This window comes from Citrus clementina, unplaced genomic scaffold (genome assembly GCF_000493195.1).
Source record: "Citrus clementina cultivar Clemenules unplaced genomic scaffold, Citrus_clementina_v1.0 scaffold_8, whole genome shotgun sequence".
Classification (NCBI taxonomy): domain Eukaryota; kingdom Viridiplantae; phylum Streptophyta; class Magnoliopsida; order Sapindales; family Rutaceae; genus Citrus; species Citrus x clementina.
The window spans coordinates 18,700,608-18,707,760 of NW_006262022.1; the positions used below are offsets into that span (position 1 = coordinate 18,700,608).

The following is a 7,153-nucleotide window of genomic DNA, read 5'->3' on the forward strand; positions in this document are numbered from 1 at the left end:
TTGATTTTTCTAATGATCTCTTTTGAGCTTCAACTAGCTTATCTAGGCTACTCTTAGCCACCTCGATGTCACAGACCACTCGAAATTTCCAACAAGAAAGGTTAAATTGAACTAAGGTGTACTAGCTTGGTTTGATTCTAGAAGCTTCCATCACTAGCATTCAGTGTACTCGTAAACACCAAGTCTTTTTGCTCAACTAGTTCGAGAAGTTTAATAAACTACTTAGCAACAATTTTACAAAACTTGTCCAAATGCCGTAGAATTTTCTGCACAAAACACTCATCGCGTGACATTGAACTCCCCCACATGCTCTCTAAACTCTCATGACACTCATCTCCTACTGCCTAAATCCTCAAACCACCAAGGACCTCAATTGTGCTTAGCTCCCCAAAGCGTTCATAAAAAATAGTGCTAAACCAATCGATGGCTTACCTCACCGTCTCTCCACTAAAGAAACAAACTGAGGGGCCAAATAAGGATTTTCTAAAGTTTTCATTTGTTAACTTCCTCTTATCATTTTAACGGTATTTCGAAAAAAAATGAACTCTCCCGCTATAGCAACGATTCTCCGCCAACCTTTTCTTCCACATCAACAAAACCCTAATCAAAACCTCAAAAAGAGACCCCAAATCTCTATACAAACCAGCAACAGCAAATCTACCATAGACACTACAGTCCAATGGACCTCTTCTATATCTCGCCACTGCCGCAGCGGCTGCGTACTCGAAGCCGCTTTAGAGTTTACTCGCATGAGACTCTACGGTACCAATCCGAGTCACATCACTTTCGCCACCCTTCTTTCGGGTTGCGCTGATTTTCCATCGTAATGCTCGTTTTTCGGTGCTCTGATTTATGGGCTTGTTTGTAAACTTGGGTTGGATAGAAATAATGTGATGGTGGGCACGGCACTTCTGGACATGTACGCCAAATTTGGTCGAATGGATTTGGCTACGGTGGTTTTCGATGTGATGACAGTTAAAAGTTCGTTTACTTGGAATGAATGATTGATGGGTACATGGGGCATGGGAATATTGAATCTGCAGTTAAAATGCTTGATGAAATGCCTGTGAGGGATGCGATTTCTGGACTGCTTTGCTTAATGGGTTTGTTAAGAGAGATTATTTTGAGGAAGCATTGGAGTATTTTCGAGTAATGCAGATTTCTGGGGTGGAGCCGGATTATTTAACCATTATTTCAGTTCTTAATGTGTGTGCCAATGTCAGGACTCTTGGTATAGGCTTGTGGATGCATCGATATGTTCCAAAGCAAGACTTTAAAGACAATGTCAGGGTATGTAATACGTTAATGGATGTGTATTCTAGATTCGGCTGCATTGAATTTGCTCGTCAAGTGTTTCAAAGGATGCATAAACGAACATTAGTGTCTTGGAACTCGATTATTGTGGGTTTTGCAGTTAACGGGTTTGTGGGGGAAGCTTTGGAATATTTCAATTTGATGCAGAAAGGAGTGTTCAAAACAGATGAAGTCAGTTTCACAGGAGCGCTAACCGCCTGTAGCCATGCTGGTTTAATTGAAGACGGGCTTCAATATTTTGACATTATGAAGAAAATTTATAGAGTCTCTCCTCAGATTGAGCATCATGGTTGCATTGTGGATCTTTAAAGCTGTGCAGAGAGATTGGAGGATGCATTAAATGTCGTAGAAAATATGCCTATGGAACCAAATGAAGTTGTGTTGGGTTGATTGCTGGCAGCATGTAGGACTGAGGGTGATGTTGTCTTAGCAGAAAGATTAATGAAGTATCTAGTAGACTTGGAGTCAGATCACATCTATTCAATGTTAGAGCTTCTTTCTTTTGATTTGAAATTATGTGGTTATGTTCCTGAAAACAGTTGCTGGAGAATTATATGAAAATGATTGAGTTTTGGTTGTCAAGTATAAAAACTGAGTTTCTGACTTTCTTCAAAGATGTTAATCCTTGCAATTAGGGTATGGAAAATAGGGTGATTGATTCTTTACCATAAAAACCCTTGCATTTAGTTTTAAACCTTGTGGTAGGTGAGTTCTTGGCTGATCTATTGTCGGCGATTGTTTCATTAGTAATTTAAGATCAATGGATTCCTAAATGTTATATATCTTGGATTTCAAGGAAAACTTCATCCCTTGTGATGCAACTTTCTCTATGCCACAACATGGAGTCACTATAAATTTCTATTCTAACAAAGCTCAAGTGAAATGCTCCCAGTTGCAGAGTTGATAACTACTTATAACTGAATCTGCTAACTTCAGCTGCTGGACAGCAGCGTTAGCATACCTTTATTCTTGATAGTTGATATAACGTTTAAAAAAAAATTATAAAAAATAAATCTATAGATTATTCCACATTTTTGAATACATGAAGATGTGTATTTTACAAATATAAGGTAGAGTAGAAAAATAACCCATTTATGATGAAATCCACAATTAGAACAATAAAGATAAGTGTGAAATTGAACACGAAGTGGACTGCTAAGGGAGAGGTATATATAAATCTGTACTCAATTACATTACCAAGTTTAAAAGTTTTAATTGAATGATTTAATTTACAAGTTGAATTTGACTGCCCTTTAATTCGAATATATCGAATCTGATTTTCCAAATGATTTAGTTTTTAAGCTCAATTAGTTTTAAACATTTGCACAAATTTAGAATATAACCAAAGAAAATGTTTATATCAGGTTTAGAAATAAAATGAATCTATATAATTCCATATGACGGCTGAGGAGTGAGTATTTAATAACTTAGAATAGAAAATAACCATTTTTCATAATTAACAATCATAATTGGAACAAAATAGATTATTAGAAATTTAACACAAAAATTTATAATTTCATACTCAATTTTGTAATAAAGCTGATTTTTTTTTTCGTTTTCATGCTGTTCTTGCCTGATGCAATTTAATTAATTACAACAAACGGATACTCTTAGACATTACTTCTTCATGGATAAAAACTTTCATGATGTTTTCTAGTGTTGAACAAATCACACTTCAGTTCACGAAATTAATGTTTACTTGTATTTTTAAAACTTCACAATTATTTATTATGGTATAAAAATAAGCAGAGGTTGTGATAAATTTTAGTCATCGGTATTATTTCAATACAAGATATTTGAGTTTTTCAATTTTAATGGGATATTGGAGTTTACTAAAATATATTAAAATTAATTACAAAGATTTCCAATTTAAAGTTGGACATACTTTGTACCATTAAGGTTTTTTGTTTGGTTTTACGTCCGCAATTTTCTTTAGCCTTAAAGATTAGTCGGTCTGTTGTGTTGTTATATTTTAGTGATAATAAAATCCCTCGAATTGTGGCCGTTTAATACATAAAAATGCAAAGTTTTTATTGCCTACTTGATAATTAATCTGTTTGAAATATTGTTTTAGAGCATTAAATGATTTAAATTTGGTGGGATATTGCAACTCAAAAAAATTATCTAAGATGCATGGATGCGATTTTTCGAGCAGTTATTGATCCTGTCAAGGATCCACCAAAAAGGGCAAAGAAAAGAAGAAAGAAGACAAAAGAGGAAGAAGAAAAAAAGGAAAGAAAATTAAGAAAAATGGGTGCCGACACTGACATTTTGATTTAGTGATTGCCGACCATGGACAAAATGAAATGGAGGTGGTTGAGTTAGGTGGCTTTCAAACCTAACTTGTGGAATTTGTTAGCCAACAATTGGCTATATAAAGGGAGCCATGCAAATGAGTTTTGCATCCCATTTTGAGTGCATCCGAGAACTTATAAAAGAAAGAAAAATAAGTTTCTCTTTATAAGCATTTATTTTCAATATTTATTACTCTGGTGTAATTAGTGAGTGAGAGATTGGGTGTATTGGGGTTCTGGGTAGTGAGCCAAAAGATTACAATATTTGTAATCATCATATCACTAGTATAATATTTTCATTTTGTCTTCGCCTGTGGACGTACGCTAAAAGCATAACCACGTAATTTCTTGGTGTCTATTTTTGCGCTTGTTCTTTATTTTCTTACAATTTCATTTTAGCTGCGTGTCTGCTTCACCTATCAATTTCCCAACAGTGGTATCAGAGCTATTGGTTGTATTTTTGGAGTCGAGGTACTATTCATGTAGGGGTACTATTCACGTATACGGTACTGTTCACGAGAAACGGTGGGAGCGATCCAAGGATTTTGCGATGCAAAGCAGAGAATAGTGGTGTGAGTAAAGCAACTGTGTGGTTTTGTACATGTCTAGGAAAGTTCTGTCAGAAAGGCAATAAGAGCTTAAGGAGTCTGGGTTTTAAGTGGGACCATTGTGACCCCCTCCAGTCTTTCCTGGGAACTTTCCTGGTGTGAATTCTCACACATACTCACAACTATTCAAGGGGGTACACTAGTTTGTGTGTGGTATTTATCAACAAAATGGCGGTAAAGTATGAAATTGAGAAGTTCAACGAGAATAATTTTTCGTTGTGGAAAATGAAGATGAAAGCTGTATTGAGGAAAAATAATTGCTTAGCAGCAATTGGAGAAAGGCTCATGGAGATAACTGATGGCAAGTGGAACGAGGTAGATGGCAACACCATTTATGATATACACCTGGTACTTGCGGATGGAATATTATCCAGTGTGGCAGAGAAAAATACAGCGAAGGAAATATGGGATACTCTTACAAAATTGTACGAGGCCAAGTCACTACACAACAAAATCTTTTTGAAAATGAGACTTTATATTCTTCGAATGGCGGAATCTACAATGGTGATCGATCACACCAACACCTTGAAGACTCTATTTTCACAACTCACAACGTTGGGTCATAATATAGAGGAGAATGAACGTACAGAGCTTCTACTTCAAAGTCTACTAGATTTGTATGATAAACTTATCATCAACCTAACAAACAACAATCTAGTGGACAATCTAGTTTTTGACGATGTTGCAGCCTCTGCATTAAATGAGGAGAGCAGGCGGAAAAATAAGAACAACAGATAAGCAAGTTCACAGCAAGCGAAGGCGCTATCAGTGACGAGAGGGAGATCAACGGAACGTGGCCCCAGTGGGAGTCAAAATCATGGTAGATCAAAATTCAGAAGTAAGAAGAATGTTAAATGCTACAACTGTGGCAAGAAATGGCACGTCAAGAAAGAGTGTTGGAGTAACCAGAAGAGAAAAGATGGCAAAGAACCTAAGTCATCAAATGCTCAGGGGTGTGTAGCAAGTACCTCGGATGATGGCGAAATTTTCTACAGCGAGGTAACAACTGTTTCAGAAGGCAGAAAACTACTATCTGATGTCTGGTTTATAGATTCAAGAGCTACCTGGCACATGACCTTTCGGAGGGAATGGTTCCACACATATGATCCTATCTCATGAGGATCTGTATATATGGGTAATGATCATGCCTTGGAGATCGCTGGTATTGATACTATCAAAATAAAAATGTTTGATGGTATAATTCACACAATTGGGGAGGTACGACATGTCAACGGCCTGAAGAAAAATCTATTATCTTTGGGACAAATGGATAGTCATGTGTACAAAACTCATGTGGAGAATGAAATTATGAAGATTGTTAAAGGAGCGTTTGTATTTATGAAGGTAGAAAAGATCGGTGCTAATCTATTCATACTTAAAGGAGAAACACTACAGGAGGCTGATGCGTGTGTCGCATCGACGATGATGTGGCATCTCAAACTTGGCCACATGTCAGAACAAGGTTTGAAGATTCTCTCTGAGCGAAAATTGCTTCCGGGGCTCAAATCGGTAAGTTTACCATTTTGCGAGCATTGTGTTACAAGTAAGCAACATAGATTAAAATTCAGTAGATCTATTGCTAGAAGTAAATGCATTCTAGACTTGATTCATTCTGATGTTTGGGAATCACCGGATATGTCTATGGGAGGTGCAAAGTACATGGTGACTTTCATTGATGATTATTCCAGGAGATGTTGGGTGTATCCAATTAAGAAAAAGTCAGATGTATTTTCAGTGTTTAAAGAATACAAAGTGCGGGTAGAACTTGAATCCGGAAAAATGATCAAGTGCTTGAGGACGGATAATGGTGGAGAGTATACAGACGGCGAGTTTCTTGCTTTCTGTAAGCAAGAAGGTATTCAGAGGCAGTTCACAGTGGCATACACACCTCAACAAAATGAAATAGCAAAGCGAATGAATAGAACTCTTATAGAACGGATAAGAGCTATGTTGAGAACTGCTGGTCTACCCAATTCATTCTGGGCAGAAGCAGCCAAAACTGCATGTTATAGAGTAAATCGATCGCCATCTACAGCTATTGGGCTGAAGACAGCGATGGAGATGTGGACTGGAAAGCCAGCTGATTATTCCTACCTACATGCATTTGGATGTCTTGTATACGTAATGTACAATGCCCAAGAAAGAACAAAGCTGGATGCAAAATCTAGAAGATGTATCTTCTTGAGGTATGCTGATAGAGTAAAGGGGTATCGTCTGTGGGACCCCACTGACCATAAGATCGTCATCAGTAGAGATGTTATCTTTATAGAAAATCAACTGCAAAGGAGATATGAAGATGATAACAGTGTAAAAGAAAAGTCAGAGACTATACCGGTATATGTGGAAAGTAATCTAGAAGATTCAGATTCTTTTGAAGCAGCACCAGAGCACGAGGAACAAGAACCAGTCGAGTCCGAGGCTCCAGAAGTTCGTCTGTCAACTCGTGAGAGAGGACCGCCAACCTAGGACTCAGAGTATGTCACATAGATCAACATTGCATACTGTCTTCTAACAGAGGATTGAGAGCCTTCAACTTTCCATGAAGCTTTAAACAGCTCAGATGGTGCTTTGTGGATGACAGCAATGTAGGAAGAAATTGAGGCTCTACACAAGAACAAGACATAGGAACTTGTATCACTACCACGTGGAAGAAAAGCCATTGGTAACAAATGGGTCTATAAGATCAAACGTGATGGTAATGACCAAGTGGAGCGGTATCGTGCAAGACTGGTGGTGAAAGAATATGCTCAAAAAGAAGGTATTGACTTTAATGAGATATTTTCTTCGGTAGTCCGACTCACAATAGTCAGAGTAGTCTTGGCGATGTGTGCTACATTTGACTTACATCTAGAGCAGTTAGATGTGAAAACAATATTTCTTCATGAAGAACTTGAAGAAGAAATATATATGCTCCCACCAGAAGGTTTTACAGAAACA

At 37.3% G+C, this 7,153-nt stretch overlaps 1 pseudogene; it reads left to right on the forward strand.

Annotated features, from left to right (window-relative positions):
- Positions 1 to 224: 224 nt before the first annotated feature.
- On the forward strand, positions 225 to 1,882 carry LOC112096214 (annotated as a pseudogene).
- The last annotated feature ends 5,271 nt before the right edge of the window (positions 1,883 to 7,153 follow it).